General features: G+C 60.6%; 44 non-coding genes and 45 pseudogenes across 44 annotated transcripts; all 89 read right to left on the bottom strand.

Moving 5' to 3' along the window:
• Positions 1 to 109: 109 nt before the first annotated feature.
• Positions 110 to 229, bottom strand: LOC137549928 (5S ribosomal RNA; annotated as a pseudogene).
• An 83-nt stretch (positions 230 to 312) lies between these two features.
• Positions 313 to 431, bottom strand: LOC137555534 (5S ribosomal RNA). The gene has a single exon (XR_011028214.1). It is a non-coding gene; the product is annotated as a 5S ribosomal RNA (ribosomal RNA).
• Positions 432 to 514: 83 nt separating this feature from the next.
• On the bottom strand, positions 515 to 633 carry LOC137550991 (5S ribosomal RNA; annotated as a pseudogene).
• An 83-nt stretch (positions 634 to 716) lies between these two features.
• Positions 717 to 835, bottom strand: LOC137557872 (5S ribosomal RNA; annotated as a pseudogene).
• Positions 836 to 918: 83 nt separating this feature from the next.
• Positions 919 to 1,037, bottom strand: LOC137555533 (5S ribosomal RNA). Its single transcript, XR_011028213.1, has one exon. It is a non-coding gene; the product is annotated as a 5S ribosomal RNA (ribosomal RNA).
• An 83-nt stretch (positions 1,038 to 1,120) lies between these two features.
• Positions 1,121 to 1,239, bottom strand: LOC137555532 (5S ribosomal RNA). The gene has a single exon (XR_011028212.1). It is a non-coding gene; the product is annotated as a 5S ribosomal RNA (ribosomal RNA).
• An 84-nt stretch (positions 1,240 to 1,323) lies between these two features.
• On the bottom strand, positions 1,324 to 1,442 carry LOC137557906 (5S ribosomal RNA; annotated as a pseudogene).
• An 83-nt stretch (positions 1,443 to 1,525) lies between these two features.
• Positions 1,526 to 1,644, bottom strand: LOC137555530 (5S ribosomal RNA). The gene has a single exon (XR_011028210.1). It is a non-coding gene; the product is annotated as a 5S ribosomal RNA (ribosomal RNA).
• Positions 1,645 to 1,728: 84 nt separating this feature from the next.
• Positions 1,729 to 1,847, bottom strand: LOC137555529 (5S ribosomal RNA). Its single transcript, XR_011028209.1, has one exon. It is a non-coding gene; the product is annotated as a 5S ribosomal RNA (ribosomal RNA).
• An 83-nt stretch (positions 1,848 to 1,930) lies between these two features.
• Positions 1,931 to 2,049, bottom strand: LOC137555528 (5S ribosomal RNA). The gene has a single exon (XR_011028208.1). It is a non-coding gene; the product is annotated as a 5S ribosomal RNA (ribosomal RNA).
• An 83-nt stretch (positions 2,050 to 2,132) lies between these two features.
• LOC137550990 (5S ribosomal RNA) lies at positions 2,133 to 2,251 on the bottom strand (annotated as a pseudogene).
• Positions 2,252 to 2,334: 83 nt separating this feature from the next.
• On the bottom strand, positions 2,335 to 2,453 carry LOC137557871 (5S ribosomal RNA; annotated as a pseudogene).
• Positions 2,454 to 2,537: 84 nt separating this feature from the next.
• Positions 2,538 to 2,656, bottom strand: LOC137558832 (5S ribosomal RNA; annotated as a pseudogene).
• Positions 2,657 to 2,739: 83 nt separating this feature from the next.
• LOC137549424 (5S ribosomal RNA) lies at positions 2,740 to 2,858 on the bottom strand (annotated as a pseudogene).
• An 84-nt stretch (positions 2,859 to 2,942) lies between these two features.
• Positions 2,943 to 3,062, bottom strand: LOC137549876 (5S ribosomal RNA; annotated as a pseudogene).
• Positions 3,063 to 3,145: 83 nt separating this feature from the next.
• Positions 3,146 to 3,264, bottom strand: LOC137555527 (5S ribosomal RNA). The gene has a single exon (XR_011028207.1). It is a non-coding gene; the product is annotated as a 5S ribosomal RNA (ribosomal RNA).
• Positions 3,265 to 3,347: 83 nt separating this feature from the next.
• LOC137557379 (5S ribosomal RNA) lies at positions 3,348 to 3,466 on the bottom strand (annotated as a pseudogene).
• An 83-nt stretch (positions 3,467 to 3,549) lies between these two features.
• On the bottom strand, positions 3,550 to 3,668 carry LOC137549092 (5S ribosomal RNA). Its single transcript, XR_011026777.1, has one exon. It is a non-coding gene; the product is annotated as a 5S ribosomal RNA (ribosomal RNA).
• An 83-nt stretch (positions 3,669 to 3,751) lies between these two features.
• LOC137550989 (5S ribosomal RNA) lies at positions 3,752 to 3,870 on the bottom strand (annotated as a pseudogene).
• Positions 3,871 to 3,953: 83 nt separating this feature from the next.
• On the bottom strand, positions 3,954 to 4,072 carry LOC137557870 (5S ribosomal RNA; annotated as a pseudogene).
• An 83-nt stretch (positions 4,073 to 4,155) lies between these two features.
• On the bottom strand, positions 4,156 to 4,274 carry LOC137555526 (5S ribosomal RNA). The gene has a single exon (XR_011028206.1). It is a non-coding gene; the product is annotated as a 5S ribosomal RNA (ribosomal RNA).
• Positions 4,275 to 4,357: 83 nt separating this feature from the next.
• Positions 4,358 to 4,476, bottom strand: LOC137555525 (5S ribosomal RNA). The gene has a single exon (XR_011028205.1). It is a non-coding gene; the product is annotated as a 5S ribosomal RNA (ribosomal RNA).
• An 83-nt stretch (positions 4,477 to 4,559) lies between these two features.
• On the bottom strand, positions 4,560 to 4,678 carry LOC137557905 (5S ribosomal RNA; annotated as a pseudogene).
• Positions 4,679 to 4,761: 83 nt separating this feature from the next.
• Positions 4,762 to 4,880, bottom strand: LOC137555524 (5S ribosomal RNA). The gene has a single exon (XR_011028204.1). It is a non-coding gene; the product is annotated as a 5S ribosomal RNA (ribosomal RNA).
• An 83-nt stretch (positions 4,881 to 4,963) lies between these two features.
• LOC137555523 (5S ribosomal RNA) lies at positions 4,964 to 5,082 on the bottom strand. The gene has a single exon (XR_011028203.1). It is a non-coding gene; the product is annotated as a 5S ribosomal RNA (ribosomal RNA).
• Positions 5,083 to 5,165: 83 nt separating this feature from the next.
• On the bottom strand, positions 5,166 to 5,284 carry LOC137555521 (5S ribosomal RNA). Its single transcript, XR_011028202.1, has one exon. It is a non-coding gene; the product is annotated as a 5S ribosomal RNA (ribosomal RNA).
• Positions 5,285 to 5,367: 83 nt separating this feature from the next.
• Positions 5,368 to 5,486, bottom strand: LOC137555520 (5S ribosomal RNA). Its single transcript, XR_011028201.1, has one exon. It is a non-coding gene; the product is annotated as a 5S ribosomal RNA (ribosomal RNA).
• Positions 5,487 to 5,569: 83 nt separating this feature from the next.
• LOC137557124 (5S ribosomal RNA) lies at positions 5,570 to 5,688 on the bottom strand (annotated as a pseudogene).
• An 83-nt stretch (positions 5,689 to 5,771) lies between these two features.
• LOC137555518 (5S ribosomal RNA) lies at positions 5,772 to 5,890 on the bottom strand. The gene has a single exon (XR_011028199.1). It is a non-coding gene; the product is annotated as a 5S ribosomal RNA (ribosomal RNA).
• An 83-nt stretch (positions 5,891 to 5,973) lies between these two features.
• LOC137557024 (5S ribosomal RNA) lies at positions 5,974 to 6,092 on the bottom strand (annotated as a pseudogene).
• Positions 6,093 to 6,175: 83 nt separating this feature from the next.
• On the bottom strand, positions 6,176 to 6,294 carry LOC137548872 (5S ribosomal RNA; annotated as a pseudogene).
• Positions 6,295 to 6,377: 83 nt separating this feature from the next.
• On the bottom strand, positions 6,378 to 6,496 carry LOC137558166 (5S ribosomal RNA; annotated as a pseudogene).
• Positions 6,497 to 6,580: 84 nt separating this feature from the next.
• Positions 6,581 to 6,699, bottom strand: LOC137555517 (5S ribosomal RNA). The gene has a single exon (XR_011028198.1). It is a non-coding gene; the product is annotated as a 5S ribosomal RNA (ribosomal RNA).
• An 83-nt stretch (positions 6,700 to 6,782) lies between these two features.
• LOC137555516 (5S ribosomal RNA) lies at positions 6,783 to 6,901 on the bottom strand. The gene has a single exon (XR_011028197.1). It is a non-coding gene; the product is annotated as a 5S ribosomal RNA (ribosomal RNA).
• An 83-nt stretch (positions 6,902 to 6,984) lies between these two features.
• On the bottom strand, positions 6,985 to 7,103 carry LOC137556585 (5S ribosomal RNA). Its single transcript, XR_011029229.1, has one exon. It is a non-coding gene; the product is annotated as a 5S ribosomal RNA (ribosomal RNA).
• Positions 7,104 to 7,186: 83 nt separating this feature from the next.
• On the bottom strand, positions 7,187 to 7,305 carry LOC137555515 (5S ribosomal RNA). The gene has a single exon (XR_011028196.1). It is a non-coding gene; the product is annotated as a 5S ribosomal RNA (ribosomal RNA).
• An 83-nt stretch (positions 7,306 to 7,388) lies between these two features.
• Positions 7,389 to 7,507, bottom strand: LOC137557123 (5S ribosomal RNA; annotated as a pseudogene).
• Positions 7,508 to 7,590: 83 nt separating this feature from the next.
• On the bottom strand, positions 7,591 to 7,709 carry LOC137555514 (5S ribosomal RNA). The gene has a single exon (XR_011028195.1). It is a non-coding gene; the product is annotated as a 5S ribosomal RNA (ribosomal RNA).
• An 83-nt stretch (positions 7,710 to 7,792) lies between these two features.
• On the bottom strand, positions 7,793 to 7,911 carry LOC137557022 (5S ribosomal RNA; annotated as a pseudogene).
• An 83-nt stretch (positions 7,912 to 7,994) lies between these two features.
• Positions 7,995 to 8,113, bottom strand: LOC137548871 (5S ribosomal RNA; annotated as a pseudogene).
• Positions 8,114 to 8,196: 83 nt separating this feature from the next.
• Positions 8,197 to 8,315, bottom strand: LOC137555512 (5S ribosomal RNA). The gene has a single exon (XR_011028193.1). It is a non-coding gene; the product is annotated as a 5S ribosomal RNA (ribosomal RNA).
• Positions 8,316 to 8,398: 83 nt separating this feature from the next.
• Positions 8,399 to 8,517, bottom strand: LOC137555511 (5S ribosomal RNA). Its single transcript, XR_011028192.1, has one exon. It is a non-coding gene; the product is annotated as a 5S ribosomal RNA (ribosomal RNA).
• An 83-nt stretch (positions 8,518 to 8,600) lies between these two features.
• On the bottom strand, positions 8,601 to 8,719 carry LOC137555510 (5S ribosomal RNA). The gene has a single exon (XR_011028191.1). It is a non-coding gene; the product is annotated as a 5S ribosomal RNA (ribosomal RNA).
• An 83-nt stretch (positions 8,720 to 8,802) lies between these two features.
• Positions 8,803 to 8,921, bottom strand: LOC137555509 (5S ribosomal RNA). Its single transcript, XR_011028190.1, has one exon. It is a non-coding gene; the product is annotated as a 5S ribosomal RNA (ribosomal RNA).
• Positions 8,922 to 9,004: 83 nt separating this feature from the next.
• Positions 9,005 to 9,123, bottom strand: LOC137558667 (5S ribosomal RNA; annotated as a pseudogene).
• An 84-nt stretch (positions 9,124 to 9,207) lies between these two features.
• LOC137555508 (5S ribosomal RNA) lies at positions 9,208 to 9,326 on the bottom strand. Its single transcript, XR_011028189.1, has one exon. It is a non-coding gene; the product is annotated as a 5S ribosomal RNA (ribosomal RNA).
• An 83-nt stretch (positions 9,327 to 9,409) lies between these two features.
• On the bottom strand, positions 9,410 to 9,528 carry LOC137555505 (5S ribosomal RNA). The gene has a single exon (XR_011028187.1). It is a non-coding gene; the product is annotated as a 5S ribosomal RNA (ribosomal RNA).
• An 83-nt stretch (positions 9,529 to 9,611) lies between these two features.
• Positions 9,612 to 9,730, bottom strand: LOC137548982 (5S ribosomal RNA; annotated as a pseudogene).
• An 83-nt stretch (positions 9,731 to 9,813) lies between these two features.
• LOC137558394 (5S ribosomal RNA) lies at positions 9,814 to 9,932 on the bottom strand (annotated as a pseudogene).
• Positions 9,933 to 10,015: 83 nt separating this feature from the next.
• LOC137555504 (5S ribosomal RNA) lies at positions 10,016 to 10,134 on the bottom strand. Its single transcript, XR_011028186.1, has one exon. It is a non-coding gene; the product is annotated as a 5S ribosomal RNA (ribosomal RNA).
• An 83-nt stretch (positions 10,135 to 10,217) lies between these two features.
• Positions 10,218 to 10,336, bottom strand: LOC137557227 (5S ribosomal RNA; annotated as a pseudogene).
• Positions 10,337 to 10,419: 83 nt separating this feature from the next.
• LOC137555503 (5S ribosomal RNA) lies at positions 10,420 to 10,538 on the bottom strand. Its single transcript, XR_011028185.1, has one exon. It is a non-coding gene; the product is annotated as a 5S ribosomal RNA (ribosomal RNA).
• An 83-nt stretch (positions 10,539 to 10,621) lies between these two features.
• Positions 10,622 to 10,740, bottom strand: LOC137555502 (5S ribosomal RNA). The gene has a single exon (XR_011028184.1). It is a non-coding gene; the product is annotated as a 5S ribosomal RNA (ribosomal RNA).
• An 83-nt stretch (positions 10,741 to 10,823) lies between these two features.
• Positions 10,824 to 10,942, bottom strand: LOC137549492 (5S ribosomal RNA; annotated as a pseudogene).
• Positions 10,943 to 11,025: 83 nt separating this feature from the next.
• Positions 11,026 to 11,144, bottom strand: LOC137551094 (5S ribosomal RNA; annotated as a pseudogene).
• Positions 11,145 to 11,227: 83 nt separating this feature from the next.
• LOC137549675 (5S ribosomal RNA) lies at positions 11,228 to 11,346 on the bottom strand (annotated as a pseudogene).
• Positions 11,347 to 11,429: 83 nt separating this feature from the next.
• LOC137558283 (5S ribosomal RNA) lies at positions 11,430 to 11,548 on the bottom strand (annotated as a pseudogene).
• An 83-nt stretch (positions 11,549 to 11,631) lies between these two features.
• Positions 11,632 to 11,750, bottom strand: LOC137555501 (5S ribosomal RNA). Its single transcript, XR_011028183.1, has one exon. It is a non-coding gene; the product is annotated as a 5S ribosomal RNA (ribosomal RNA).
• An 83-nt stretch (positions 11,751 to 11,833) lies between these two features.
• On the bottom strand, positions 11,834 to 11,952 carry LOC137548219 (5S ribosomal RNA; annotated as a pseudogene).
• Positions 11,953 to 12,035: 83 nt separating this feature from the next.
• LOC137549531 (5S ribosomal RNA) lies at positions 12,036 to 12,154 on the bottom strand (annotated as a pseudogene).
• Positions 12,155 to 12,237: 83 nt separating this feature from the next.
• Positions 12,238 to 12,356, bottom strand: LOC137559238 (5S ribosomal RNA; annotated as a pseudogene).
• An 83-nt stretch (positions 12,357 to 12,439) lies between these two features.
• LOC137547888 (5S ribosomal RNA) lies at positions 12,440 to 12,558 on the bottom strand (annotated as a pseudogene).
• Positions 12,559 to 12,641: 83 nt separating this feature from the next.
• On the bottom strand, positions 12,642 to 12,760 carry LOC137555500 (5S ribosomal RNA). Its single transcript, XR_011028182.1, has one exon. It is a non-coding gene; the product is annotated as a 5S ribosomal RNA (ribosomal RNA).
• An 83-nt stretch (positions 12,761 to 12,843) lies between these two features.
• On the bottom strand, positions 12,844 to 12,962 carry LOC137556654 (5S ribosomal RNA). Its single transcript, XR_011029295.1, has one exon. It is a non-coding gene; the product is annotated as a 5S ribosomal RNA (ribosomal RNA).
• An 83-nt stretch (positions 12,963 to 13,045) lies between these two features.
• On the bottom strand, positions 13,046 to 13,164 carry LOC137555499 (5S ribosomal RNA). Its single transcript, XR_011028181.1, has one exon. It is a non-coding gene; the product is annotated as a 5S ribosomal RNA (ribosomal RNA).
• An 83-nt stretch (positions 13,165 to 13,247) lies between these two features.
• Positions 13,248 to 13,366, bottom strand: LOC137555498 (5S ribosomal RNA). The gene has a single exon (XR_011028180.1). It is a non-coding gene; the product is annotated as a 5S ribosomal RNA (ribosomal RNA).
• Positions 13,367 to 13,449: 83 nt separating this feature from the next.
• LOC137548848 (5S ribosomal RNA) lies at positions 13,450 to 13,568 on the bottom strand (annotated as a pseudogene).
• Positions 13,569 to 13,651: 83 nt separating this feature from the next.
• LOC137555497 (5S ribosomal RNA) lies at positions 13,652 to 13,770 on the bottom strand. Its single transcript, XR_011028179.1, has one exon. It is a non-coding gene; the product is annotated as a 5S ribosomal RNA (ribosomal RNA).
• Positions 13,771 to 13,853: 83 nt separating this feature from the next.
• On the bottom strand, positions 13,854 to 13,972 carry LOC137547979 (5S ribosomal RNA; annotated as a pseudogene).
• An 83-nt stretch (positions 13,973 to 14,055) lies between these two features.
• LOC137558216 (5S ribosomal RNA) lies at positions 14,056 to 14,174 on the bottom strand (annotated as a pseudogene).
• Positions 14,175 to 14,295: 121 nt separating this feature from the next.
• LOC137548059 (5S ribosomal RNA) lies at positions 14,296 to 14,414 on the bottom strand (annotated as a pseudogene).
• An 83-nt stretch (positions 14,415 to 14,497) lies between these two features.
• On the bottom strand, positions 14,498 to 14,616 carry LOC137557378 (5S ribosomal RNA; annotated as a pseudogene).
• An 83-nt stretch (positions 14,617 to 14,699) lies between these two features.
• On the bottom strand, positions 14,700 to 14,818 carry LOC137555496 (5S ribosomal RNA). Its single transcript, XR_011028178.1, has one exon. It is a non-coding gene; the product is annotated as a 5S ribosomal RNA (ribosomal RNA).
• Positions 14,819 to 14,901: 83 nt separating this feature from the next.
• Positions 14,902 to 15,020, bottom strand: LOC137556653 (5S ribosomal RNA). Its single transcript, XR_011029294.1, has one exon. It is a non-coding gene; the product is annotated as a 5S ribosomal RNA (ribosomal RNA).
• Positions 15,021 to 15,103: 83 nt separating this feature from the next.
• LOC137555494 (5S ribosomal RNA) lies at positions 15,104 to 15,222 on the bottom strand. Its single transcript, XR_011028176.1, has one exon. It is a non-coding gene; the product is annotated as a 5S ribosomal RNA (ribosomal RNA).
• Positions 15,223 to 15,305: 83 nt separating this feature from the next.
• Positions 15,306 to 15,424, bottom strand: LOC137555493 (5S ribosomal RNA). The gene has a single exon (XR_011028175.1). It is a non-coding gene; the product is annotated as a 5S ribosomal RNA (ribosomal RNA).
• An 83-nt stretch (positions 15,425 to 15,507) lies between these two features.
• Positions 15,508 to 15,626, bottom strand: LOC137548847 (5S ribosomal RNA; annotated as a pseudogene).
• An 83-nt stretch (positions 15,627 to 15,709) lies between these two features.
• LOC137555492 (5S ribosomal RNA) lies at positions 15,710 to 15,828 on the bottom strand. Its single transcript, XR_011028174.1, has one exon. It is a non-coding gene; the product is annotated as a 5S ribosomal RNA (ribosomal RNA).
• An 83-nt stretch (positions 15,829 to 15,911) lies between these two features.
• Positions 15,912 to 16,030, bottom strand: LOC137547978 (5S ribosomal RNA; annotated as a pseudogene).
• An 83-nt stretch (positions 16,031 to 16,113) lies between these two features.
• LOC137558215 (5S ribosomal RNA) lies at positions 16,114 to 16,232 on the bottom strand (annotated as a pseudogene).
• A 121-nt stretch (positions 16,233 to 16,353) lies between these two features.
• LOC137548058 (5S ribosomal RNA) lies at positions 16,354 to 16,472 on the bottom strand (annotated as a pseudogene).
• An 83-nt stretch (positions 16,473 to 16,555) lies between these two features.
• On the bottom strand, positions 16,556 to 16,674 carry LOC137557377 (5S ribosomal RNA; annotated as a pseudogene).
• Positions 16,675 to 16,757: 83 nt separating this feature from the next.
• Positions 16,758 to 16,876, bottom strand: LOC137555491 (5S ribosomal RNA). Its single transcript, XR_011028173.1, has one exon. It is a non-coding gene; the product is annotated as a 5S ribosomal RNA (ribosomal RNA).
• Positions 16,877 to 16,959: 83 nt separating this feature from the next.
• On the bottom strand, positions 16,960 to 17,078 carry LOC137555490 (5S ribosomal RNA). The gene has a single exon (XR_011028172.1). It is a non-coding gene; the product is annotated as a 5S ribosomal RNA (ribosomal RNA).
• An 83-nt stretch (positions 17,079 to 17,161) lies between these two features.
• LOC137559424 (5S ribosomal RNA) lies at positions 17,162 to 17,280 on the bottom strand (annotated as a pseudogene).
• Positions 17,281 to 17,363: 83 nt separating this feature from the next.
• LOC137555489 (5S ribosomal RNA) lies at positions 17,364 to 17,482 on the bottom strand. The gene has a single exon (XR_011028171.1). It is a non-coding gene; the product is annotated as a 5S ribosomal RNA (ribosomal RNA).
• An 83-nt stretch (positions 17,483 to 17,565) lies between these two features.
• On the bottom strand, positions 17,566 to 17,684 carry LOC137548865 (5S ribosomal RNA; annotated as a pseudogene).
• An 83-nt stretch (positions 17,685 to 17,767) lies between these two features.
• LOC137548686 (5S ribosomal RNA) lies at positions 17,768 to 17,886 on the bottom strand (annotated as a pseudogene).
• Positions 17,887 to 17,969: 83 nt separating this feature from the next.
• LOC137555488 (5S ribosomal RNA) lies at positions 17,970 to 18,088 on the bottom strand. The gene has a single exon (XR_011028170.1). It is a non-coding gene; the product is annotated as a 5S ribosomal RNA (ribosomal RNA).
• Between the last annotated feature and the right edge of the window lie 81 nt (positions 18,089 to 18,169).

Here is an 18,169-nt window from a genome sequence, read left to right as displayed (position 1 = left end):
GCTTTCGGCTTAGTGTGGCCGCAGGCAAACTCCAAGGCGCCGTTTCGGCGCCTTGAAGGTGAGGCTTCCCACGCGTGCTCATAGCCATTGGGCCTCAAACCCAAAAAAACACCTGCAGCACCTGGGGTTCACAGCCGGTCTCCCATGCAGCTTACTAACCAGGCCTGAAGCCGCTTAGCTTCCGCGATCTGACGAGAGCGGGCGCTTTCGGCTTAGTGTGGCCGCAGGCAAACTCCAAGGCGCCGTTTCGGCGCCTTGAAGGTGAGGCTTCCCACGCGTGCTCATAGCCATTGGGCCTCAAACCCAAAAAAACGCCTGCAGCACCTGGGGTTCACAGCCGGTCTCCCATGCAGCTACTAACCAGGCCTGAAGCCGCTTAGCTTCCGCGATCTGACGAGAGCGGGCGCTTTCGGCTTAGTGTGGCCGCAGGCAAACTCCAAGGCGCCGTTTCGGCGCCTTGAAGGTGAGGCTTCCCACGCGTGCTCATAGCCATTGGGCCTCAAACCCAAAAAAACGCCTGCAGCACCTGGGGTTCACAGCCGGTCTCCCATGCAGCTATTAACCAGGCCTGAAGCCGCTTAGCTTCGGCGATCTGACGAGAGCGGGCGCTTTCGGCTTAGTGTGGCCGCAGGCAAACTCCAAGGCGCCGTTTCGGCGCCTTGAAGGTGAGGCTTCCCACGCGTGCTCATAGCCATTGGGCCTCAAACCCAAAAAAACGCCTGCAGCACCTGGGGTTCACAGCCGGTCTCCCATGCAGCTACTAACCAGGCCTGAAGCCGCTTAGCTTCCGCGATCTGACGAGAGCGGGCGCTTTCGGCTTAGTGTGGCCGCAGGAAAACTCCAAGGCGCCGTTTCGGCGCCTTGAAGGTGAGGCTTCCCACGCGTGCTCATAGCCATTGGGCCTCAAACCCAAAAACACGCCTGCAGCACCTGGGGTTCACAGCCGGTCTCCCATGCAGCTACTAACCAGGCCTGAAGCCGCTTAGCTTCCGCGATCTGACGAGAGCGGGCGCTTTCGGCTTAGTGTGGCCGCAGGCGAACTCCAAGGCGCCGTTTCGGCGCCTTGAAGGTGAGGCTTCCCACGCGTGCTCATAGCCATTGGGCCTCAAACCCAAAAAAACGCCTGCAGCACCTGGGGTTCACAGCCGGTCTCCCATGCAGCTACTAACCAGGCCTGAAGCCGCTTAGCTTCCGCGATCTGACGAGAGCGGGCGCTTTCGGCTTAGTGTGGCCGCAGGCAAACTCCAAGGCGCCGTTTCGGCGCCTTGAAGGTGAGGCTTCCCACGCGTGCTCATAGCCATTGGGCCTCAAACCCAAAAAAAACACCTGCAGCACCTGGGGTTCGCAGCCGGTCTCCCATGCAGCTACTAACCAGGCCTGAAGCCGCTTAGCTTCCGCGATCTGACGAGAGCGGGCGCTTTCGGCTTAGTGTGGCCGCAGGCAAACTCCAAGGCGCCGTTCCGGCGCCTTGAAGGTGAGGCTTCCCACGCGAGCTCATAGCCATTGGGCCTCAAACCCAAAAAAACGCCTGCAGCACCTGGGGTTCACAGCCGGTCTCCCATGCAGCTACTAACCAGGCCTGAAGCCGCTTAGCTTCCGCGATCTGACGAGAGCGGGCGCTTTCGGCTTAGTGTGGCCGCAGGCAAACTCCAAGGCGCCGTTTCGGCGCCTTGAAGGTGAGGTTTCCCACGCGTGCTCATAGCCATTGGGCCTCAAACCCCAAAAAAACGCCTGCAGCACCTGGGGTTCACAGCCGGTCTCCCATGCAGCTACTAACCAGGCCTGAAGCCGCTTAGCTTCCGCGATCTGACGAGAGCGGGCGCTTTCGGCTTAGTGTGGCCGCAGGCAAACTCCAAGGCGCCGTTTCGGCGCCTTGAAGGTGAGGCTTCCCACGCGTGCTCATAGCCATTGGGCCTCAAACCCAAAAAAACGCCTGCAGCACCTGGGGTTCACAGCCGGTCTCCCATGCAGCTACTAACCAGGCCTGAAGCCGCTTAGCTTCCGCGATCTGACGAGAGCGGGCGCTTTCGGCTTAGTGTGGCCGCAGGCAAACTCCAAGGCGCCGTTTCGGCGCCTTGAAGGTGAGGCTTCCCACGCGTGCTCATAGCCATTGGGCCTCAAACCCAAAAAAACGCCTGCAGCACCTGGGGTTCACAGCCGGTCTCCCATGCAGCTATTAACCAGGCCTGAAGCCGCTTAGCTTCGGCGATCTGACGAGAGCGGGCGCTTTCGGCTTAGTGTGGCCGCAGGCAAACTCCAAGGCGCCGTTTCGGCGCCTTGAAGGTGAGGCTTCCCACGCGTGCTCATAGCCATTGGGCCTCAAACCCAAAAAAACGCCTGCAGCACCTGGGGTTCACAGCCGGTCTCCCATGCAGCTACTAACCAGGCCTGAAGCCGCTTAGCTTCCGCGATCTGACGAGAGCGGGCGCTTTCGGCTTAGTGTGGCCGCAGGAAAACTCCAAGGCGCCGTTTCGGCGCCTTGAAGGTGAGGCTTCCCACGCGTGCTCATAGCCATTGGGCCTCAAACCCAAAAAAAACGCCTGCAGCACCTGGGGTTCACAGCCGGTCTCCCATGCAGCTACTAACCAGGCCTGAAGCCGCTTAGCTTCCGCAATCTGACGAGAGCGGGCGCTTTCGGCTTAGTGTGGCCGCAGGCGAACTCCAAGGCGCCGTTTCGGCGCCTTGAAGGTGAGGCTTCCCACGCGTGCTCATAGCCATTGGGCCTCAAACCCAAAAAAACGCCTGCAGCACCTGGGGTTCACAGCCGGTCTCCCATGCAGCTACTAACCAGGCCTGAAGCCGCTTAGCTTCCGCGATCTGACGACAGCGGGCGCTTTCGGCTTAGTGTGGCCGCAGGCAAACTCCAAGGCGCCGTTTCGGCGCCTTGAAGGTGAGGCTTCCCACGCGTGCTCATAGCCATTGGGCCTCAAACCCAAAAAAAACGCCTGCAGCACCTGGGGTTCACAGCCGGTCTCCCATGCAGCTACTAACCAGGCCTGAAGCCGCTTAGCTTCCGCGATCTGACGAAGTGCGGGCGCTTTCGGCTTAGTGTGGCCGCAGGCAAACTCCAAGGCGCCGTTTCGGCGCCTTGAAGGTGAGGCTTCCCACGCGTGCTCATAGCCATTGGGCCTCAAACCCAAAAAAACGCCTGCAGCACCTGGGGTTCACAGCCGGTCTCCCATGCAGCTACTAACCAGGCCTGAAGCCGCTTAGCTTCCGCGATCTGACGAGAGCGGGCGCTTTCGGCTTAGTGTGGCCGCAGGCAAACTCCAAGGCGCCGTTTCGGCGCCTTGAAGGTGAGGCTTCCCACGCGTGCTCATAGCCATTGGGCCTCAAACCCAAAAAAACACCTGCAGCACCTGGGGTTCACAGCCGGTCTCCCATGCAGCTACTAACCAGGCCTGAAGCCGCTTAGCTTCCGCGATCTGACGAGAGCGGGCGCTTTCGGCTTAGTGTGGCCGCAGGCAAACTCCAAGGCGCCGTTTCGGCGCCTTGAAGGTGAGGCTTCCCACGCGTGCTCATAGCCATTGGGCCTCAAACCCAAAAAAAAGCCTGCAGCACCTGGGGTTCACAGCCGGTCTCCCATGCAGCTACTAACCAGGCCTGAAGCCGCTTAGCTTCCGCGATCTGACGAGAGCGGGCGCTTTCGGCTTAGTGTGGCCGCAGGCAAACTCCAAGGCGCCGTTTCGGCGCCTTGAAGGTGAGGCTTCCCACGCGTGCTCATAGCCATTGGGCCTCAAACCCAAAAAAACGCCTGCAGCACCTGGGGTTCACAGCCGGTCTCCCATGCAGCTATTAACCAGGCCTGAAGCCGCTTAGCTTCGGCGATCTGACGAGAGCGGGCGCTTTCGGCTTAGTGTGGCCGCAGGCAAACTCCAAGGCGCCGTTTCGGCGCCTTGAAGGTGAGGCTTCCCACGCGTGCTCATAGCCATTGGGCCTCAAACCCAAAAAAACGCCTGCAGCACCTGGGGTTCACAGCCGGTCTCCCATGCAGCTACTAACCAGGCCTGAAGCCGCTTAGCTTCCGCGATCTGACGAGAGCGGGCGCTTTCGGCTTAGTGTGGCCGCAGGAAAACTCCAAGGCGCCGTTTCGGCGCCTTGAAGGTGAGGCTTCCCACGCGTGCTCATAGCCATTGGGCCTCAAACCCAAAAAAACGCCTGCAGCACCTGGGGTTCACAGCCGGTCTCCCATGCAGCTACTAACCAGGCCTGAAGCCGCTTAGCTTCCGCGATCTGACGAGAGCGGGCGCTTTCGGCTTAGTGTGGCCGCAGGCGAACTCCAAGGCGCCGTTTCGGCGCCTTGAAGGTGAGGCTTCCCACGCGTGCTCATAGCCATTGGGCCTCAAACCCAAAAAAACGCCTGCAGCACCTGGGGTTCACAGCCGGTCTCCCATGCAGCTACTAACCAGGCCTGAAGCCGCTTAGCTTCCGCGATCTGACGAGAGCGGGCGCTTTCGGCTTAGTGTGGCCGCAGGCAAACTCCAAGGCGCCGTTTCGGCGCCTTGAAGGTGAGGCTTCCCACGCGTGCTCATAGCCATTGGGCCTCAAACCCAAAAAAACACCTGCAGCACCTGGGGTTCGCAGCCGGTCTCCCATGCAGCTACTAACCAGGCCTGAAGCCGCTTAGCTTCCGCGATCTGACGAGAGCGGGCGCTTTCGGCTTAGTGTGGCCGCAGGCAAACTCCAAGGCGCCGTTCCGGCGCCTTGAAGGTGAGGCTTCCCACGCGAGCTCATAGCCATTGGGCCTCAAACCCAAAAAAACGCCTGCAGCACCTGGGGTTCACAGCCGGTCTCCCATGCAGCTACTAACCAGGCCTGAAGCCGCTTAGCTTCCGCGATCTGACGAGAGCGGGCGCTTTCGGCTTAGTGTGGCCGCAGGCAAACTCCAAGGCGCCGTTTCGGCGCCTTGAAGGTGAGGTTTCCCACGCGTGCTCATAGCCATTGGGCCTCAAACCCCAAAAAACGCCTGCAGCACCTGGGGTTCACAGCCGGTCTCCCATGCAGCTACTAACCAGGCCTGAAGCCGCTTAGCTTCCGCGATCTGACGAGAGCGGGCGCTTTCGGCTTAGTGTGGCCGCAGGCAAACTCCAAGGCGCCGTTTCGGCGCCTTGAAGGTGAGGCTTCCCACGCGTGCTCATAGCCATTGGGCCTCAAACCCAAAAAAACGCCTGCAGCACCTGGGGTTCACAGCCGGTCTCCCATGCAGCTACTAACCAGGCCTGAAGCCGCTTAGCTTCCGCGATCTGACGAGAGCGGGCGCTTTCGGCTTAGTGTGGCCGCAGGCAAACTCCAAGGCGCCGTTTCGGCGCCTTGAAGGTGAGGCTTCCCACGCGTGCTCATAGCCATTGGGCCTCAAACCCAAAAAAACGCCTGCAGCACCTGGGGTTCACAGCCGGTCTCCCATGCAGCTACTAACCAGGCCTGAAGCCGCTTAGCTTCCGCGATCTGACGAGAGCGGGCGCTTTCGGCTTAGTGTGGCCGCAGGCAAACTCCAAGGCGCCGTTTCGGCGCCTTGAAGGTGAGGCTTCCCACGCGTGCTCATAGCCATTGGGCCTCAAACCCAAAAAAACGCCTGCAGCACCTGGGGTTCACAGCCGGTCTCCCATGCAGCTACTAACCAGGCCTGAAGCCGCTTAGCTTCCGCGATCTGACGAGAGCGGGCGCTTTCAGCTTAGTGTGGCCGCAGGCAAACTCCAAGGCGCCGTTTCGGCGCCTTGAAGGTGAGGCTTCCCACGCGTGCTCATAGCCATTGGGCCTCAAACCCAAAAAAACGCCTGCAGCACCTGGGGTTCACAGCCGGTCTCCCATGCAGCTACTAACCAGGCCTGAAGCCGCTTAGCTTCCGCGATCTGACGAGAGCGGGCGCTTTCGGCTTAGTGTGGCCGCAGGCAAACTCCAAGGCGCCGTTTCGGCGCCTTGAAGGTGAGGCTTCCCACGCGTGCTCATAGCCATTGGGCCTCAAACCCAAAAAAACACCTGCAGCACCTGGAGTTCACAGCCGGTCTCCCATGCAGCTACTAACCAGGCCTGAAGCCGCTTAGCTTCCGCGATCTGACGAGAGCGGGCGCTTTCGGCTTAGTGTGGCCGCAGGCAAACTCCAAGGCGCCGTTTCGGCGCCTTGAAGGTGAGGCTTCCCACGCGTGCTCATAGCCATTGGGCCTCAAACCCAAAAAAACGCCTGCAGCACCTGGGGTTCACAGCCGGTCTACCATGCAGCTACTAACCAGGCCTGAAGCCGCTTAGCTTCCGCGATCTGACGAGAGCGGGCGCTTTCGGCTTAGTCTGGCCGCAGGTAAACTCCAAGGCGCCGTTCCGGCGCCTTGAAGGTGAGGCTTCCCACGCGTGCTCATAGCCATTGGGCCTCAAACCCAAAAAAACGCCTGCAGCACCTGGGGTTCACAGCCGGTCTCCCATGCAGCTACTAACCAGGCCTGAAGCCGCTTAGCTTCCGCGATCTGACGAGAGCGGGCGCTTTCGGCTTAGTGTGGCCGCAGGTAAACTCCAAGGCGCCGTTTCGGCGCCTTGAAGGTGAGGCTTCCCACGCGTGCTCATAGCCATTGGGCCTCAAACCCAAAAAAAACGCCTGCAGCACCTGGGGTTCACAGCCGGTCTCCCATGCAGCTACTAACCAGGCCTGAAGCCGCTTAGCTTCCGCGATCTGACGAGAGCGGGCGCTTTCGGCTTAGTGTGGCCGCAGGCAAACTCCAAGGCGCCGTTTCGGCGCCTTGAAGGTGAGGCTTCCCACGCGTGCTCATGGCCATTGGGCCTCAAACCCAAAAAAACGCCTGCAGCACCTGGGGTTCACAGCCGGTCTCCCATGCAGCTACTAACCAGGCCTGAAGCCGCTTAGCTTCCGCGATCTGACGAGAGCGGGCGCTTTCGGCTTAGTGTGGCCGCAGGCAAACTCCAAGGCGCCGTTTCGGCGCCTTGAAGGTGAGGCTTCCCACGCGTGCTCATAGCCATTGGGCCTCAAACCCAAAAAAACGCCTGCAGCACCTGGGGTTCACAGCCGGTCTCCCATGCAGCTACTAACCAGGCCTGAAGCCGCTTAGCTTCCGCGATCTGACGAGAGCGGGCGCTTTCGGCTTAGTGTGGCTGCAGGCAAACTCCAAGGCGCCGTTTCGGCGCCTTGAAGGTGAGGCTTCCCACGCGTGCTCATAGCCATTGGGCCTCAAACCCAAAAAAACGCCTGCAGCACCTGGGGTTCACAGCCGGTCTCCCATGCAGCTACTAACCAGGCCTGAAGCCGCTTAGCTTCCGCGATCTGACGAGAGCGGGCGCTTTCGGCTTAGTGTGGCCGCAGGCAAACTCCAAGGCGCCGTTTCGGCGCCTTGAAGGTGAGGCTTCCCACGCGTGCTCATAGCCATTGGGCCTCAAACCCAAAAAAACGCCTGCAGCACCTGGGGTTCACAGCCGGTCTCCCATGCAGCTACTAACCAGGCCTGAAGCCGCTTAGCTTCCGCGATCTGACGAGAGCGGGCGCTTTCAGCTTAGTGTGGCCGCAGGCAAACTCCAAGGCGCCGTTTCGGCGCCTTGAAGGTGAGGCTTCCCACGCGTGCTCATAGCCATTGGGCCTCAAACCCAAAAAAACGCCTGCAGCACCTGGGGTTCACAGCCGGTCTCCCATGCAGCTACTAACCAGGCCTGAAGCCGCTTAGCTTCCGCGATCTGACGAGAGCGGGCGCTTTCGGCTTAGTGTGGCCGCAGGCAAACTCCAAGGCGCCGTTTCGGCGCCTTGAAGGTGAGGCTTCCCACGCGTGCTCATAGCCATTGGGCCTCAAACCCAAAAAAACACCTGCAGCACCTGGAGTTCACAGCCGGTCTCCCATGCAGCTACTAACCAGGCCTGAAGCCGCTTAGCTTCCGCGATCTGACGAGAGCGGGCGCTTTCGGCTTAGTGTGGCCGCAGGCAAACTCCGAGGCGCCGTTTCGGCGCCTTGAAGGTGAGGCTTCCCACGCGTGCTCATAGCCATTGGGCCTCAAACCCAAAAAAACGCCTGCAGCACCTGGGGTTCACAGCCGGTCTACCATGCAGCTACTAACCAGGCCTGAAGCCGCTTAGCTTCCGCGATCTGACGAGAGCGGGCGCTTTCGGCTTAGTCTGGCCGCAGGTAAACTCCAAGGCGCCGTTCCGGCGCCTTGAAGGTGAGGCTTCCCACGCGTGCTCATAGCCATTGGGCCTCAAACCCAAAAAAACGCCTGCAGCACCTGGGGTTCACAGCCGGTCTCCCATGCAGCTACTAACCAGGCCTGAAGCCGCTTAGCTTCCGCGATCTGACGAGAGCGGGCGCTTTCGGCTTAGTGTGGCCGCAGGCAAACTCCAAGGCGCCGTTTCGGCGCCTTGAAGGTGAGGCTTCCCACGCGTGCTCATAGCCATTGGGCCTCAAACCCAAAAAAACGCCTGCAGCACCTGGGGTTCACAGCCGGTCTCCCATGCAGCTACTAACCAGGCCTGAAGCCGCTTAGCTTCCGCGATCTGACGAGAGCGGGCGCTTTCGGCTTAGTGTGGCCGCAGGCAAACTCCAAGGCGCCGTTTCGGCGCCTTGAAGGTGAGGCTTCCCACGCGTGCTCATGGCCATTGGGCCTCAAACCCAAAAAAACGCCTGCAGCACCTGGGGTTCACAGCCGGTCTCCCATGCAGCTACTAACCAGGCCTGAAGCCGCTTAGCTTCCGCGATCTGACGAGAGCGGGCGCTTTCGGCTTAGTGTGGCCGCAGGCAAACTCCAAGGCGCCGTTTCGGCGCCTTGAAGGTGAGGCTTCCCACGCGTGCTCATAGCCATTGGGCCTCAAACCCAAAAAAACGCCTGCAGCACCTGGGGTTCACAGCCGGTCTCCCATGCAGCTACTAACCAGGCCTGAAGCCGCTTAGCTTCCGCGATCTGACGAGAGCGGGCGCTTTCGGCTTAGTGTGGCCGCAGGCAAACTCCGAGGCGCCGTTTCGGCGCCTTGAAGGTGAGGCTTCCCACGCGTGCTCATAGCCATTGGGCCTCAAACCCAAAAAAACGCCTGCAGCACCTGGGGTTCACAGCCGGTCTCCCATGCAGCTACTAACCAGGCCTGAAGCCGCTTAGCTTCCACGATCTGACGAGAGCGGGCGCTTTCGGCTTAGTGTGGCCGCAGGCAAACTCCAAGGCGCCGTTTCGGCGCCTTGAAGGTGAGGCTTCCCACGCGTGCTCATAGCCATTGGGCCTCAAACCCAAAAAAAACGCCTGCAGCACCTGGGGTTCACAGCCGGTCTCCCATGCAGCTACTAACCAGGCCTGAAGCCGCTTAGCTTCCGCGATCTGACGAGAGCGGGCGCTTTCGGCTTAGTGTGGCCGCAGGCAAACTCCAAGGCGCCGTTTCGGCGCCTTGAAGGTGAGGCTTCCCACGCGTGCTCATAGCCATTGGGCCTCAAACCCAAAAAAACGCCTGCAGCACCTGGGGTTCACAGCCGGTCTCCCATGCAGCTACTAACCAGGCCTGAAGCCGCTTAGCTTCCGCGATCTGACGAGAGCGGGCGCTTTCGGCTTAGTGTGGCCGCAGGCAATCTCCAAGGCGCCGTTCCGGCGCCTTGAAGGTGAGGCTTCCCACGCGTGCTCATAGCCATTGGGCCTCAAACCCAAAAAAACGCCTGCAGCACCTGGGGTTCACAGCCAGTCTCCCATGCAGCTACTAACCGGGCCTGAAGCCGCTTAGCTTCCGCGATCTGACGAAAGCGGGCGCTTTCGGCTTAGTGTGGCCGCAGGCAAACTCCAAGGCGCCGTTTCGGCGCCTTGAAGGTGTGGCTTCCCACGCGTGCTCATAGCCATTGGGCCTCAAACCCAAAAAAACGCCTGCAGCACCTGGGGTTCACAGCCAGTCTCCCATGCAGCTACTAACCAGGCCTGAAGCCGCTTAGCTTCCGCGATCTGACGAGAGCGGGCGCTTTCGGCTTAGTGTGGCCGCAGGCAAACTCCAAGGCGCCGTTTCGGCGCCTTGAAGGTGAGGCTTCCCACGCGTGCTCATAGCCATTGGGCCTCAAACCCAAAAAAACGCCTGCAGCACCTGGGGTTCACAGCCGGTCTCCCATGCAGCTACTAACCAGGCCTGAAGCCGCTTAGCTTCCGCGATCTGACGAGAGCGGGCGCTTTCGGCTTAGTGTGGCCGCAGGCAAGCTCCAAGGCGCCGTTTCGGCGCCTTGAAGGTGAGGCTTCCCACGCGTGCTCATAGCCATTGGGCCTCAAACCCAAAAAAACGCCTGCAGCACCTGGGGTTCACAGCCGGTTTCCCATGCAGCTACTAACCAGGCCTGAAGCCGCTTAGCTTCCGCGATCTGACGAGAGCGGGCGCTTTCGGCTTAGTGTGGCCGCAGGCAAACTCCAAGGCGCCGTTTCGGCGCCTTGAAGGTGAGGCTTCCCACGCGTGCTCATAGCCATTGGGCCTCAAACCCAAAAAAACGCCTGCAGCACCTGGGGTTCACAGCCGGTCTCCCATGCAGCTACTAACCAGGCCTGAAGCCGCTTAGCTTCCGCGATCTGACGAGAGCGGGCGCTTTCGGCTTAGTGTGGCCGCAGGCAATCTCCAAGGCGCCGTTCCGGCGCCTTGAAGGTGAGGCTTCCCACGCGTGCTCATAGCCATTGGGCCTCAAACCCAAAAAAACGCCTGCAGCACCTGGGGTTCACAGCCGGTCTCCCATGCAGCTACTAACCAGGCCTGAAGCCGCTTAGCTTCCGCGATCTGACGAGAGCGGGCGCTTTCGGCTTAGTGTGGCCGCAGGCAAACTCCAAGGCGCCGTTTCGGCGCCTTGAAGGTGAGGCTTCCCACGCGTGCTCATAGCCATTGGGCCTCAAACCCAAAAAACCGCCTGCAGCACCTGGGGTTCAAAGCCGGTCTCCCATGCAGCTACTAACCAGGCCTGAAGCAGCTTAGCTTCCGCGATCTGACGAGAGCGGGCGCTTTCGGCTTAGTGTGGCCGCAGGCAAACTCCAAGGCGCCGTTTCGGCGCCTTGAAGGTGAGGCTTCCCACGCGTGCTCATAGCCATTGGGCCTCAAACCCAAAAAAACACCTGCAGCACCTGGGGTTCACAGCCGGTCTCCCATGCAGCTACTAACCAGGCCTGAAGCCGCTTAGCTTCCGCAATCTGACGAGGGCGGGCGCTTTCGGCTTAGTGTGGCCGCAGGCAAACTCCAAAGCGCCGTTTCGGCGCCTTGAAGGTGAGGCTTCCCACGCGTGCTCATAGCCATTGGGCCTCAAACCCAAAAAAACGGCTGCAGCACCTGGGGTTCACAGCCGGTCTCCCATGCAGCTACTAACCAGGCCTGAAGCCGCTTAGCTTCCGCAATCTGACGAGAGCGGGCGCTTTCGGCTTAGTGTGGCCGCAGGCAAACTCCAAGGCGCCGTTTCGGCGCCTTGAAGGTGAGGCTTCCCACGCGTGCTCATAGCCATTGGGCCTCAAACCCAAAAAAACGCCTGCAGCACCTGGGGTTCACAGCCGGTCTTCCATGCAGCTACTAACCAGGCCTGAAGCCGCTTAGCTTCCGCGATCTGACGAGAGCGGGCGCTTTCGGCTTAGTGTGGCCGCAGGCAAACTCCAAGGCGCCGTTTCGGCGCCTTGAAGGTGAGGCTTCCCACGCGTGCTCATAGCCATTGGGCCTCAAACCCAAAAAAACGCCTGCAGCACCTGGGGTTCACAGCCGGTCTCCCATGCAGCTACTAACCAGGCCTGAAGCCGCTTAGCTTCCGCGATCTGACGAGAGCGGGCGCTTTCGGCTTAGTGTGGCCGCAGGCAAACTCCAAGGCGCCGTTTCGGCGCCTTGAAGGTGAGGCTTCCCACGCGTGCTCATAGCCATTGGGCCTCAAACCCAAAAAACCCCCTGCAGCACCTGGGGTTCACAGCCGGTCTCCCATGCAGCTACTAACCAGGCCTGAAGCCGCTTAGCTTCCGCGATCTGACGAGAGCGGGCGCTTTCGGCTTAGTGTGGCCACAGGCAAACTCCAAGGCGCCGTTTCGGCGCCTTGAAGGTGAGGCTTCCCACGCGTGCTCATAGCCATTGGGCCTCAAACCCAAAAAAACGCCTGCAGCACCTGGGGTTCACAGCCGGTCTCCCATGCAGCTACTAACCAGGCCTGAAGCCGCTTAGCTTCCGCAATCTGACAAGAGCGGGCGCTTTCGGCTTAGTGTGGCCGCAGGCAAACTCCAAGGCGCCGTTTCGGCGCCTTGAAGGTGAGGCTTCCCACGCGTGCTCATAGCCATTGGGCCTCAAACCCAAGAAAACGCCTGCAGCACCTGGGGTTCACAGCCGGTCTCCCATGCAGCTATTAACCAGGCCTGAAGCCGCTTAGCTTCCGCGATCTGACGAGAGCGGGCGCTTTCGGCTTAGTGTGGCCGCAGGCAAACTCCAAGGCGCCGTTCCGGCGCCTTGAAGGTGAGGCTTCCCACGCGTGCTCATAGCCATTGGGCCTCAAACCCAAAAAAACGCCTGCAGCACCTGGGGTTCACAGCCGGTCTCCCATGCAGCTACTAACCAGGCCTGAAGCCGCTTAGCTTCCGCAATCTGACGAGAGCGGGCGCTTTCGGCTTAGTGTGGCCGCAGACAAACTCCAAGCCGACGTTTCGGCGCCTTGAAGGTGAGGCTTCCCACGCGTGCTCATAGCCATTGGGCCTCAAACCCCAAAAAACGCCTGCAGCACCTGGGGTTCACAGCCGGTCTCCCATGCAGCTACTAACCAGGCCTGAAGCCGCTTAGCTTCCGCGATCTGACGAGAGCGGGCGCTTTCGGCTTAGTGTGGCCGCAGGCAAACTCCAAGGCGCCGTTTCGGCGCCTTGAAGGTGAGGCTTCCCACGCGTGCTCATAGCCATTGGGCCTCAAACCCCAAAAAACGCCTGCAGCACCTGGGGTTAACAGCCGGTCTCCCATGCAGCTACTAACCAGGCCTGAAGCCGCTTAGCTTCCGCGATCTGACGAGAGCGGGCGCTTTCGGCTTAGTGTGGCCGCAGGCAAACTCCAAGGCGCCGTTTCGGCGCCTTGAAGGTGAGGCTTCCCACGCGTGCTCATAGCCATTGGGCCTCAAACCCAAAAAAACGCCTGCAGCACCTGGGGTTCACAGCCGGTCTCCCATGCAGCTACTAACCAGGCCTGAAGCCGCTTAGCTTCCGCGATCTGACGAGAGCGGGCGCTTTCGGCTTAGTGTGGCCGCAGGCAAACTCCAAGGCGCCGTTTCGGCGCCTTGAAGGTGAGGCTTCCCACGCGTGCTCATAGCCATTGGGCCTCAAACCCAAAAAAACGCCTGCAGCACCTGGGGTTCACAGCCGGTCTCCCATGCAGCTACTAACCAGGCCTGAAGCCGCTTAGCTTCCGCGATCTGACGAGAGCGGGCGCTTTCGGCTTAGTGTGGCCGCAGGCAAACTCCAAGGCGCCGTTCCGGCGCCTTGAAGGTGAGGCTTCCCACGCGTGCTCATAGCCATTGGGCCTCAAACCCAAAAAAACGCCTGCAGCACCTAGGGTTCACAGCCGGTCTCCCATGCAGCTACTAACCAGGCCTGAAGCCGCTTAGCTTCCGCGATCTGACGAGAGCGCGCGCTTTCGGCTTAGTGTGGCCGCAGGCAAACTCCAAGGCGCCGTTTCGGCGCCTTGAAGGTGAGGCTTCCCACGCGTGCTCATAGCCATTGGGCCTCAAACCCAAAAAAACGCCTGCAGCACCTGGGGTTCACAGCCGGTCTCCCATGCAGCTACTAACCAGGCCTGAAGCCGCTTAGCTTCCGCGATCTGACGAGAGCGGGCGCTTTCGGCTTAGTGTGGCCGCAGGCAAACTCCAAGGTGCCGTTTCGGCGCCTTGAAGGTGAGGCTTCCCACGCGTGCTCATAGCCATTGGGCCTCAAACCCAAAAAAACGCCTGCAGCACCTGGGGTTCACAGCCGGTCTCCCAAGCAGCTACTAACCAGGCCTGAAGCCGCTTAGCTTCCGCGATCTGACGAGAGCGGGCGCTTTCGGCTTAGTGTGGTCGCAGGCAAACTCCAAGGCGCCGTTTCGGCGCCTTGAAGGTGAGGCTTCCCACGCGTGCTCATAGCCATTGGGCCTCAAACCCAAAAAAACGCCTGCAGCACCTGGGGTTCACAGCCGGTCTCCCATGCAGCTACTAACCAGGCCTGAAGCCGCTTAGCTTCCGCGATCTGACGAGAGCAGGCGCTTTCGGCTTAGTGTGGCTGCAGGCAAACTCCAAGGCGCCGTTTCGGCGCCTTGAAGGTGAGGCTTCCCACGCGTGCTCATAGCCATTGGGCCTCAAACCCAAAAAAACGCGTGCTCATAGCCATTGGGCCTCAAACCCAAAAAAACGCCTGCAGCACCTGGGGTTCACAGCCGGTCTCCCATGCAGCTACTAACCAGGCCTGAAGCCGCTTAGCTTCCGCGATCTGACGAGAGTGGGCGCTTTCGGCTTAGTGTGGCCGCAGGCAAACTCCAAGGCGCCGTTCCGGCGCCTTGAAGGTGAGGCTTCCCACGCGTGCTCATAGCCATTGGGCCTCAAACCCAAAAAAACACCTGCAGCACCTGGGGTTCACAGCCGGTCTCCCATGCAGCTACTAACCAGGCCTGAAGCCGCTTAGCTTCCGCGATCTGACGAGAGCGGGCGCTTTCGGCTTAGTGTGGCCGCAGGCAAACTCCAAGGCGCCGTTTCGGCGCCTTGAAGGTGAGGCTTCCCACGCGTGCTCATAGCCATTGGGCCTCAAACCCAAAAAAACGCCTGCAGCACCTGGGGTTCACAGCCGGTCTCCCATGCAGCTACTAACCAGGCCTGAAGCCGCTTAGCTTCCGCGATCTGACGAGAGCGGGCGCTTTCGGCTTAGTGTGGCCGCAGGCAAACTCCAAGGCGCCGTTTCGGCGCCTTGAAGGTGAGGCTTCCCACGCGTGCTCATAGCCATTGGGCCTCAAACCCAAAAAAACGCCTGCAGCACCTGGGGTTAACAGCCGGTCTCCCATGCAGCTACTAACCAGGCCTGAAGCCGCTTAGCTTCCGCGATCTGACGAGAGCGGGCGCTTTCGGCTTAGTGTGGCCGCAGGCAAACTCCAAGGCGCCGTTTCGGCGCCTTGAAGGTGAGGCTTCCCACGCGTGCTCATAGCCATTGGGCCTCAAACCCAAAAAAACGCCTGCAGCACCTGGGGTTCACAGCCGGTCTCCCATGCAGCTACTAACCAGGCCTGAAGCCGCTTAGCTTCCGCGATCTGACGAGAGCGGGCGCTTTCGGCTTAGTGTGGCCGCAGGCAAACTCCAAGGCGCCGTTTCGGCGCCTTGAAGGTGAGGCTTCCCACGCGTGCTCATAGCCATTGGGCCTCAAACCCAAAAAAACGCCTGCAGCACCTGGGGTTCACAGCCGGTCTCCCATGCAGCTACTAACCAGGCCTGAAGCCGCTTAGCTTCCGCGATCTGACGAGAGCGGGCGCTTTCGGCTTAGTGTGGCCGCAGGCAAACTCCAAGGCGCCGTTCCGGCGCCTTGAAGGTGAGGCTTCCCACGCGTGCTCATAGCCATTGGGCCTCAAACCCAAAAAAACGCCTGCAGCACCTAGGGTTCACAGCCGGTCTCCCATGCAGCTACTAACCAGGCCTGAAGCCGCTTAGCTTCCGCGATCTGACGAGAGCGCGCGCTTTCGGCTTAGTGTGGCCGCAGGCAAACTCCAAGGCGCCGTTTCGGCGCCTTGAAGGTGAGGCTTCCCACGCGTGCTCATAGCCATTGGGCCTCAAACCCAAAAAAACGCCTGCAGCACCTGGGGTTCACAGCCGGTCTCCCATGCAGCTACTAACCAGGCCTGAAGCCGCTTAGCTTCCGCGATCTGACGAGAGCGGGCGCTTTCGGCTTAGTGTGGCCGCAGGCAAACTCCAAGGTGCCGTTTCGGCGCCTTGAAGGTGAGGCTTCCCACGCGTGCTCATAGCCATTGGGCCTCAAACCCAAAAAAACGCCTGCAGCACCTGGGGTTCACAGCCGGTCTCCCAAGCAGCTACTAACCAGGCCTGAAGCCGCTTAGCTTCCGCGATCTGACGAGAGCGGGCGCTTTCGGCTTAGTGTGGTCGCAGGCAAACTCCAAGGCGCCGTTTCGGCGCCTTGAAGGTGAGGCTTCCCACGCGTGCTCATAGCCATTGGGCCTCAAACCCAAAAAAACGCCTGCAGCACCTGGGGTTCACAGCCGGTCTCCCATGCAGCTACTAACCAGGCCTGAAGCCGCTTAGCTTCCGCGATCTGACGAGAGCAGGCGCTTTCGGCTTAGTGTGGCTGCAGGCAAACTCCAAGGCGCCGTTTCGGCGCCTTGAAGGTGAGGCTTCCCACGCGTGCTCATAGCCATTGGGCCTCAAACCCAAAAAAACGCGTGCTCATAGCCATTGGGCCTCAAACCCCAAAAAACGCCTGCAGCACCTGGGGTTCACAGCCGGTCTCCCATGCAGCTACTAACCAGGCCTGAAGCCGCTTAGCTTCCGCGATCTGACGAGAGTGGGCGCTTTCGGCTTAGTGTGGCCGCAGGCAAACTCCAAGGCGCCGTTCCGGCGCCTTGAAGGTGAGGCTTCCCACGCGTGCTCATAGCCATTGGGCCTCAAACCCAAAAAAACACCTGCAGCACCTGGGGTTCACAGCCGGTCTCCCATGCAGCTACTAACCAGGCCTGAAGCCGCTTAGCTTCCGCGATCTGACGAGAGCGGGCGCTTTCGGCTTAGTGTGGCCGCAGGCAAACTCCAAGGCGCCGTTTCGGCGCCTTGAAGGTGAGGCTTCCCACGCGTGCTCATAGCCATTGGGCCTCAAACCCAAAAAAACGCCTGCAGCACCTGGGGTTCACAGCCGGTCTCCCATGCAGCTACTAACCAGGCCTGAAGCCGCTTAGCTTCCGCGATCTGACGAGAGCGGGCGCTTTCGGCTTAGTGTGGCCGCAGGCAAACTCCAAGGCGCCGTTTCGGCGCCTTGAAGGTGAGGCTTCCCACGCGTGCTCATAGCCATTGGGCCTCAAACCCAAAAAAACGCCTGCAGCACCTGGGGTTCACAGCCGGTCTCCCATGCAGCTACTAACCAGGCCTGAAGCCGCTTAGCTTCCGCGATCTGACGAGAGCGGGCGCTTTCGGCTTAGTGTGGCCGCAGGCAAACTCCAAGGCGCCGTTCCGGCGCCTTGAAGGTGAGGCTTCCCACGCGTGCTCATAGCCATTGGGCCTCAAACCCAAAAAAACGCCTGCAGCACCTGGGGTTCACAGCCGGTCTCCCATGCAGCTACTAACCAGGCCTGACGCCGCTTAGCTTCCGCGATCTGACGAGAGCGGGCGCTTTCGGCTTAGTGTGGCCGCAGGCAAACTCCAAGGCGCCGTTTCGGCGCCTTGAAGGTGAGGCTTCCCACGCGTGCTCATAGCCATTGGGCCTCAAACCCAAAAAAACGCCTGCAGCACCTGGGGTTCACAGCCGGTCTCCCATGCAGCTACTAACCAGGCCTGAAGCCGCTTAGCTTCCGCGATCTGACGAGAGCGGGCGCTTTCGGCTTAGTGTGGCCGCAGGCAAACTCCAAGGCGCCGTTTCGGCGCCTTGAAGGTGAGGCTTCCCACGCGTGCTCATAGCCATTGGGCCTCAAACCCAAAAAAACGCCTGCAGCACCTGGGGTTCACAGCCGGTCTCGCATGCAGCTACTAACCAGGCCTGAAGCCGCTTAGCTTCCGCGATCTGACGAGAGCGGGCGCTTTCGGCTTAGTGTGGCCGCAGGCAAACTCCAAGGTGCCGTTTCGGCGCCTTGAAGGTGAGGCTTCCCACGCGTGCTCATAGCCATTGGGCCTGAAACCCAAAAAAACGCCTGCAGCACCTGGGGTTCACAGCCGGTCTCCCATGCAGCTACTAACCTGGCCTGAAGCCACTTAGCTTCCGCGATCTGACAAGAGCGGGCGCTTTCGGCTTAGTGTGGCCGCAGGCAAACTCCAAGGCGCCGTTCCGGCGCCTTGAAGGTGAGGCTTCCCACGCGTGCTCATAGCCATTGGGCCTCAAACCCAAAAAAACGCCTGCAGCACCTGGGGTTCACAGCCGGTCTCCCATGCAGCTACTAACCAGGCCTGAAGCCGCTTAGCTTCCGCGATCTGACGAGAGCGGGCGCTTTCGGCTTAGTGTGGCCGCAGGCAAACTCCAAGGCGCCGTTTCGGCGCCTTGAAGGTGAGGCTTCCCACGCGTGCTCATAGCCATTGGGCCTCAAACCCAAAAA

This window comes from Hyperolius riggenbachi, chromosome 2 (assembly GCF_040937935.1).
Source record: "Hyperolius riggenbachi isolate aHypRig1 chromosome 2, aHypRig1.pri, whole genome shotgun sequence".
In the NCBI taxonomy this organism is placed as follows: domain Eukaryota; kingdom Metazoa; phylum Chordata; class Amphibia; order Anura; family Hyperoliidae; genus Hyperolius; species Hyperolius riggenbachi.
The sequence above is the reverse complement of the archived record's forward strand: the minus strand, read 5'-3'. Positions and strand labels throughout refer to the sequence as shown.